Below are 10,000 nucleotides of genomic sequence, written 5' to 3' on the forward strand. Positions count from 1 at the left end.
TCTAGTCTTGGCATAATTAGCCAAATAATGTTCACTGGTGTAATTTAAAAGCAGCCCTGGGAATAGTATTAGACGTTTCTTTGAATGAAATCTGCTTTTATTATCTATCTATCTATCTATCTATCTATCTATCTATCTATCTATCTATCTATCTATCTATCTATCTATCTATCTATCTATCTATCTATCTATCTATCTATCTATCTATCTATCTATCTATCTATCTATCTAATGATTGACTTCCACAAACCAGGTTGCTTGAGTTAAATTGTAGTACAAATGCTATGAAGGACAAATAGGTTTAAACCTCAGAACTCATCTCATGGATTTTTTTTTACTTTATATCCCAACTTCATGGGGTTTTTTCTCAAACTTTTCTTTCAAAGGCAATTTGTATTATTTTAATTCAAAATCATTTGCATACATCTAGTTATATTGTCTTATCTGCAAAATGTAGTGTTGTGTAATGTGTCTGTGAATAATCACATAGCGTCTACGGTATTTCATCACATATGTTTTCCACACAAAAATAAACAATAGACCAACATAGATCAAGACTACAAAAATCCCAATCTCTACATACACAATCAATCTGCTAATAAGATTTTACTTAAGATTTAAAATTGAATGACCCTCACACCAAATCTTCACCTTATAAATAGACTGTGAGTGGGATTACAATCTATTTTATACAAATACAAAACATAATAATGATAAGAATAAGTGATGGTATACATCACAGAACATTTTAATGTGAAAGATGATGACAAATGAATCTATATATAAACGCTCGTCTTTTATTCTTTCCTGCACTACTTCATTTTGCAATACTAGTAGCATGGTACATTTAAATTTCACTAATGGCTAACTCAGATTGTATAAACACACACACACACACACACACACACACACACACACACACACACACACACACACACACACACACACACACTTCTCTCTCTCTTTTAGTGGAAGAAATATTGATAATGCTATGTGCAATGTAGATGTTTTAAGCATAACTGTAGTTTCACATATAATATTAAAATTGTATTTGAATTAACCTTGAAATTACACTAAAAAAAAGACACTGTGTATAAAAACACCCATGGTGAATTATGGATATGCTTTTCTACATTCGTAAAACTATAAATTATATTGTAAAGAATAAATCATATAGTAATGAATACAAATAACAGTTACATTATTTGTGAAGGAACTGATAAATTTAACTTCATACAAAAAGCAAGCAAACGAATACACACTACAGTCAATGCAAACTAGGTTGGATTTGCATACATTTCTGCAAAAAAAAAAAAAAAAATATATATATATATATATATATATATATATATATATATATATTAAGAAATTGTGATTTAATAATTTCTTTTATTTAAAAATAGAAATTTGTTTGGGAAGCGTATAGGTTTATTAAAAAAAAAAGTTATGTTTCACTTGCAAAAAAAAAAAGAACTATAAAACTGTTAAAAATGCACTATTATTTATTTTTTTTCATGCTTGATGCCATTGAATCATCACACAGCACAGTGACTGATTTCAGCTTCAGCAATGAGAAGAGTCTCGCGCTGAATGGGGGCCGCCGCTCTGGGGCGTGTTCGGGGCGCGAGCTTGAACTTGACCGTCGGGCTTTGCGTACGCGTGGGAACGGAGGCACAGATACCCCCCAAAACACACACACACACACCACCCGCCACTATTCACACGCGCCACGTCGGGTCGCCGCTCATTTGCATAAACTCCCGCCTCCGTTCAGTTAAAAAGCGGGAGAGAAGGGAAACTTTCTCTTTTTCTCCCCAAAGACCCAAAGATCTCTTTCAACACCCATCTCCTCTGTGTAAGTTGATTTAACTCATTTTCTTACCGCTGAGATTTGCTATAAAACCTTTTAAAAACATTTGTAAAATGCATTTGCATTTGGTTTGTCTAAGACAAACTTTTGAAAATATATATATTTTTAAAAATTGCAAAAGTTTACATTCAAACCTCCTCTTAATCTAGGGTTAGGGTTAGAGTCCTTTTTTTTTTAAACCGAAAGTGTATTATTATTTTTATTTTTTTGCATATTCATGTGCTATTGGAATAATTTTCTGTGCATCTGTAAATTACTTGCATGCTTATATTTTTCTTCCCATGCTGTGTATGATATTTCAATTCATTTTTCAAGTCGAAACATTTGATTTCATGCTTTCATTGTTTCTATAGATTTGTGCATACTTTTTACACAAAACCAATGTAAGGTAATTCCTCATTATCATGTCAGTGTGTTGGCTGTGAAGCTGGGCATTAAGAAGCTCGTGCACGTGACAGGCTTGCTGAGCAACGCGTCACGTGATGTTTAAATAATCGGTCTTTATACATATATCATGGTACAAACAGGAGTAGCCTTTAACACTGCTCATAGATTGAAACTGCAAATTTTACTCCATTCCATACCATGCAATATCTAGATCATTTTTGCAGAGTTATGGGTATTTATATATTAATTATTTTAATATACTGGAAACAAAATGGTATGGCAAAACCATCTAATGTTACTTATAGCCGAGTGATTGGAATTAGACATTTTCCCATCTTTTTTGCTCAGCTCACCTTCCTGCAGTCCAAATGTATTAGCTGATTCAGCAAATTGGTGTTCAATAGCTAATTAGGTGAGAATTTTAAAAAAAAGCAGCTCTTTCAATTTGTTTAATCTGACTTCTTCAACTTGCCCATAATATAATGCTACTTAATCTAATGAAATATTATTTATTCATATTTATAACGATTGTATGGATTAGCCATTTATAGCAACGTGGCTGCAAATTTAAATGCACTAATCATCTAGTCATCTAGTAACCTTTAGTTATATAGAATATAATTTAGTCACCAAAGACATCTTTTAATTATCTTCGACATACTTCATCTAGTCATCTGGGATATCCTGAATTCATTAATCAGACATTAATCATTAGTGGCTATTTTACTCATCTGGTATATCCTATTGTCATTTGGAACACTTTTGTCAGATGTTGTTGAAGATATTGCTGAGTAATATAGAATTAAATAGAATAAAATATAGAATATATATATTTAGTCCTCTATGATGTATTCCTAATTTCTTTAGGTTATCTTATACTCCTTTACTGCAGTATGCTCTTTAGACATCATGGGAAATCTTTAGTTATGTAGGGCATCCAATTTGGCATCTGTTGCATGACTTGGCAGCTTTGCATTATAGTTTTTTAAACATCTCTCATAGTGTGCTTGCATAAGAGTCGTACACACTGGAACATTTCTCAAATAAATGCATACAGTGCGAGGGCAAGTACTCACAGCGCTTATTGCTTGTCTGAGGGATGCACAGCATTTTTCTAACATTAGGCTTGAAGTAATGTCATTATGTGATAGACTGCATATGCCTTGTGTAGATTATAAGATGCTTAAATTGACACCCTTTAGATAATTCTTTTATCAAATATTTTTTTATTACCTATATATCCCCTAAATACAATCCCAAATCAACAAACACAACAACTGATTTACATTGTGTAAATCATGGACAAAAATATGTGATTTAAAATAAACTGAGGACAACAATTTAGTTATCATGTAATTACATAGGTATTACTATGTAATAACGAATGAACGAGAGTCAATTTAGCATTTGCCTGATGCTCAGTGATGACTTGATTTCAGAAAATTATATGTTTTATATTAAATTGGCCAGTGTTCATCTGTAGAGCTCTAATTTAATTACTGGATGTTAGTGAATGCAGTGTGAATGAGCATGAGCACACAGCTGCAGAGCATACAGACTGGAGGTCTGAATCATCAGCTATTAAAACCAGGAGGACCTATACCATGACTGCATGCTTAATAAAGTCTGTGTGTGTGTGAGTGGGGTGTGTGTGTGTGTGTGTGTGTGTGTGTGTGTGTGTGTGTGTGTGTGTGTGTGTGTGTGTGTGTGTGTGTGTGTGTGTGTGTGCTCTCTTTCACATTATTATATACATTAAAAAATAAATAACAATACAGAGAGTAAAGAAATAAATAATATGTGCATAAATCTTAGTAATGTTCAATGTACTTTGTTGCATTTTCAATGTTCCAGGTTAATGAATGAGTATCTAAAAAAACTGCATTCACACCAACCTTAGAATAAAGATAAAGACATAAAACTGTGCATTTAAAATGTAATGTTAAATATGTAATTTTCTTATAAACAAGACAGACTGCAGCCCATCATTTACTATAGTTTTGGTGTTCTAATCGCTTACCTTTATTTATCATTACACTCTTAAAATAATAAAACAAAACCCTACCTTTTCTTTGTGGAAGAGTAGAATACACCTTGTTGTACCTTTAACACAGATCTTTGGAGCACATTTTAACCAATTGCTTACAATACAATTAGAGAAGAAAGCATTAAAGATGCCCACACGTGTCGAGGTCGAAGGCACATAAAACACATATTACAATTTACAAACTTGCATTGTGCGCTTTGAAGACACAAACCTGGAACAAGGAAAGGTTTTGTTTCATTTTCCCTGAAATGAATAAAGTGATCTATCTTTTTAAAGACTGTAAAGTCAAACACAAATACAAAAGTTTGTACAGTAAAGAATGTGGTAAAAAATTGCAAATGTGTAAGTTGCCATTTTATATTGTACTTATATAATCAACTAAGACTAAAAAAAGCTTTTGAATCATATTATATACAATATATTTACAAGTCAAAAAGAATGCATTCCCTTTTTTAATGGTTTTCCATAAAATATAAAAAGAAAATGGCTATAATTAGGGTGAATCCCTGTGTGTTCTTTCTTCATGTATACTACTATATAATATACAGTATATAGCATTACATTAAAACACATTTATCTCAAACATTGAGATACACAATTTTGATTCTTATTACACCTTTTAGGATCTTAACCTGCTCACTGTAGGTACTTGCTCATATATCCTGCTAAAATGTCTAAGTATAACTTACTCAAAGAAACAAAACTCACTCAACAGTTTATGGTTCCTTTAAATCCATTTTAAATACACCCCCACTCGCACTATACCAGTGCAATAAAGGACATTTACTGTACAATGCACATTTGACAGTCGGGTGTAATTAAAGTATGATTGAATGTATTTTTTTTTTTTTTTTTAAATACATAGTTACACTGCTCCAGAGATGTGTATGTATTAATTCTGCATTAACTGTTAACTATATAATTATTATCTGTTGATTATTTGTTTTCAGTTCAGTAAATACACACAGTTTGGTAAATGCATGCTCTCTGGTCAGCTGAATGAAAGAAGGCTTTCCTTAGAGATTAAAAAAAAAAAAAAAAAAAAAAAGAAATTTTTAACTCGTATGAAATTACTTTTTTCAGATTTTGTGCATCAATTAACTGGGGAATATCGAACAAGGTTAGAGGTCAAAGTAATTGATAAGAAATGATAACAAGCATGTAAAAAATTAAAAAATAAAGAAAAAGGCCCAGCCTTTCACATATTAACTTGAACATTGTTGTAGTTTGAAATATTAAACTGTAAATTTAAATACAATGAAATCAGAATATTATTTTCAAAACTATGAGAATGTTTTATTGTACATTATTTTGTACAATTTCTACAATTATTCTGTTACTGTTGTGAAAAAGGGAGAAATAAGTAGACTGTTTTATTTCAATTTATATAAATTCCATTGTAAATAATGTTTCTTTTATGCATTTAATGAACAAATATTGTATAAAACTCACCATTTACTTTTAATGAATATAAATAGCAGAGTGCATTGCCCTTATAAAAAGTGAACAGAGTCCAATAATAAATCAGTGTTCTTTTAAAATATATGCTTTATATGTTTTTCAAATAAATTCATTATAATCTTAAACTGAGCTTAATTTGTGGCTTCAAACTTTATTATTTAGGCTTTATTTAAGGGTTTCTTGGACAAAAATTTGATTTGATTTGATTTGAAAAGGTTTGGGACACTGGTTTTGCAGGGTTTTGTGTAAAACCTTTAAGATTTCTTTTGAGGGACAAATTAAGAATTTCTGATTCAGGTGTTTTAATGTTTTTCTCGTAGATGCTCTTTCACGCAAACACGCACCCACACACCCACACCCACACCCACACACACACACACACACACACACGCACACACACACGCACACACACACACGCGCTGATTAAAAAGAACTAACCATCTGCGTTCGTACAGTAAACGACATATTTCGCTTTCTGTTAGTAAAATGAACATTTACTGATCCTCCAGATGCACCAGATACAGATCACATCAGTTTGAAAGGAAACAGATTTGCGGGCAAAAAACAAAAAGAGTCAGAAGGGAAAAACGGCACTTAAATTCGATTCAACCCGTTTTGATTATTGATATGATGCATGAAGCAAACGATTCATTTACTGTAAAATAGAAGGGAAAAAAAACGTCCAAATAATGTATCTTGTCTACAGGAGACGTGATATTTTCTATCTTTGTTTGAGATCTTCCCAGGAATTTTAGGGCAGAGATTAAACTATAATAATAATAATAACAATAATAATAATAATGCAAATTAATAATAATAATTATTATTTTTGTTGTTATTGTTATTGTTGTTACTGTTATTAGAAAATCCAAATTTCACTCAACTGTAGAAGTGAAAGTGTTTGTTTGAAGCGTTTTTTTTTTATTCGTCCAGTTAGAGAAACGTAAACAGTTTTGTTTGTTTGCTTGTTTGTTAGATGACACGTGGTATGTAAATATATACAAAAGAAAGAAAAGGGCGTTCTTTTTTTAACACGCCTTTAGTAGTACAAAAGCACCACACTGATTATATAGAATGTACAGCAAATGAAATTAGTCGCAGCATAAACAAGATGTAAATAATGTTTGTTTTATACTGAGTCAGATCATCTGTTCGGGTTTGGCTGTGGCTTTGCATTGTGTCCGACATGCATCCTATTGCCTGAAAAAAATCAATTCATGCAGTGAACACTATGAGATTTGCATCGTCTACATGGTCTACAAGGTCTACAAGGTTTAGATACAGTAAATGCACAGCAGACTACTGTTTGCTGGTAGATGCTCTGTAATCTCCGTTATTGTTTCATACCTGATTTGTATCTTTAAACAAACACCACCTACTGCACTAGTGAACACGGCTCGGTGTGAGTTCATCATCACATCACGTTTGCGGCAGAGTACCGCGAGATCTCGCACGTGCCTATAAACGTGTCCTGATGAAAAAGGGGCCTGTTTATTCATTTCGTTTCCTTTTGGCAGATGAGACAGAGGAGACTGGAGAAGTGAAACCGATATGTGCTCATTGACTTTCGGGCGAAATAAATTAACATAAAAACAGAGTCTAAAATTCGTTTAAGGGTTAGTTACTGGCAATTAGGTTCAATAATTGGTGCCCATCTATCTATCTATCTATCTATCTATCTATCTATCTATCTATCTATCTATCTATCTATCTATCTATCTATCTATCTATCTATCTATCTATCTATCTATCTATCCATCTATCTTTAAATAGCCTACCTTTTTTCCATCTATCTATCTATCTATCTATCTATCTATCTATCTATCTATCTATCTATCTATCTATCTATCTATCTATCTATCTATCTATCTATCTATCTATCTATCTATCTATCTATCTTTAAATAGCCTACATTTTTTCTATCTATCTATCTATCTATCTATCTATCTATCTATCTATCTATCTATCTATCTATCTATCTATCTATCTATCTATCTATCTATCTATCTATCTATCTATCTATCTATCTATCTATCTATCTATCTATCTATCTATCTATCCATCTCTAGCTCGCGCTCGCTCTCATCCATCCCTCCCGCGCTCCTACGTCACTCGCTCTCGAGTGCGCACCCCCTCCCTTTCTCTCCCTCTCTCCCTCTCTCTCTCTCTCTTCTCTCTCTCTCTCTCTCTCTCTCTCTCTCTCTCTCTCTCTCTCTCTCTCTCTCTCTCTCTCTCTCTCTCACTCTCACGCGCGCAGTGTCTCTCCCACTCTAAGAGAGCAGAGAGCAGAAGGAACAGATACAGTTTATTTAACAGACAACGACCGGGTAAAATATGTTTTAATTTCTTTTTAACCATAAGAAAAAAAGTCCAAATAGTATTTCTCGTCGTTTTCACTCAGGTCCCTGTGGATACCCAGATATCAGTTTAACAGAAACCAACCGGCCTTCTGCTGAGCTACAACATTCTCTTTAGTTGAATGAAGCCAAATGGACTGGGTGACTTCTCCTTTTCAACTCGGTGAGTCTTTTCTCCTTTTCTTTCCTAGCGTTAATAATATCATCTAACAAATGTCAATAGTGTGGTGTACTTTTTTCACTTTTAGCTAGCATGTCTAATCTCAGGTACAATCTAGTATTAAAATGTATTTGAAATCGAATTAAATATGGATTTTAAACTGTTTCACATGGACGTTCTGTTCTATGTTAAAGTTGAATTCTTGTGCTAATGGTTTATTTGCTTTAAATAATTCTGTTGATGTAACACGGTGCAGAAAGTGTCCATATATCCAATGTTTGCATATTTAATAGGGATAGTGCACTACATAGGGTGCACAAATTACTGCAAATATTTAAATAGTACAAAAAGTATCATCTTAGAACAATATCGGGCTGAGGCAGATTAATTCCTAAACAGCACTGGACAATTTGAGGTTGCAATAAGATGGGGGGTGGGGTGGGTGGTTGGGGGGACTATTATTTTATTTGTTATGCTGCACGGATAAAGGGGAAAAAAGGCAAAGAACCATTTGAGATGCAGTGATATTTGTTTCACTTCTGCAAGACAGATGAATGATGTGCAATGCAAATAGGCTTCACAGGCTTTAATAGGCGGCGAGGAGCGCGCGGGCCTGGGAAAATGGGGCGGGGCCAGACTTTCTCGCGCAGACAGTATTCATATGTTAATGAGGAGCAGCGCGCGCTGTTGAACTTGATGTTGACTTCTTTCTTTGCGGGGTTTTAATGGGTTTTTTTCTCTCGGCCTCTTGTTTGTGGGAAGGTTTTTTTTTCTCTTGCTTTTTTGGCACAGGGTTATTTTATTTATTCTGGAGAAGGGGGGGGGGGGTTAATAAAGATGAGCAGAGATTTTTAAAGGGGTGTCTTTTATTGCATATTGAAAAAATATAGCTATTATGCTTTGTACATATGCAAGACCTAACGTACAAAATGTCTGTATTTATTTTTCAGATAAAAAATCATGACTTTGAAAAATTGCAGCATGTGCTGTAAATTTAAATTGAAATAATAAAAAAAATAAATAAACATTTTAATCTTTGCATTAGAAATCAAAGAAAAATGCACAGGAAAATTAATAGAAATAATTTTTTAAAAATCTTACAGTCGAGAGTGAGCTTGTTGGTATAATTATTGCCTTTATGTATCACTAATTTTGCCCTTTGTTCTATTTACTTATGTTTTTCTATGTTTATTTAAAACATAAACATTAAAGACATTTTTAAATTGTAATTATTTAATATAAGTTCAATTATAAAAATAAGAAGGAATAAACTAGAAAATATAATGATAACGTAGAGTGAAAACAGAAATACGTTAAAAAATTGATATCTGCTAAGAATTATTTGTTATTTTTGATAGCAACATAAATAGAATACTGTAATGTCAGGCATTTTATTTTATTATACACACGCAATAACACGCACATACACACGCGCGCGCACACACACACACACACACACACACACACACACACACACACACACACACACACACACACAGCTTAGAAAAAGTGTATGTAAAAATATGTATATTGATACTATTTTGCTATGGAAATAATTTCCTTGGTTTGTTTAAGAAAGTCGCGTGTTATATAGTGAAGAGAGAGAAAGTGTTTCAGCACCGAGGACAGAGGGACAAATTGACTCTATTAGTTCAACAACAGCATTACACGCTATGCCTTTAATAAAATAAAAAGTTAAAAAAATAAAAAATAAAAACAAA

General features: G+C 32.8%; 1 long non-coding RNA gene across 1 annotated transcript in view; it reads left to right on the forward strand.

Moving 5' to 3' along the window:
* The first annotated feature begins 8,025 nt into the window (after window positions 1–8,025).
* The window catches only part of LOC310717892, a 28,654-nt gene continuing 26,679 nt past the window's right edge, over window positions 8,026–10,000 (forward strand). Inside the window, exons 1-2 of the long non-coding RNA XR_014530996.1 lie at window positions 8,026–8,089; window positions 8,164–8,282. This is a non-coding gene — a long non-coding RNA (uncharacterized lncRNA). The remainder of the gene's footprint in view (window positions 8,090–8,163; window positions 8,283–10,000) is intronic.

Source organism: Silurus aristotelis (assembly GCF_946808225.1).
Source record: "Silurus aristotelis genome assembly, chromosome: 22".
Lineage (NCBI taxonomy): Eukaryota > Metazoa > Chordata > Actinopteri > Siluriformes > Siluridae > Silurus > Silurus aristotelis.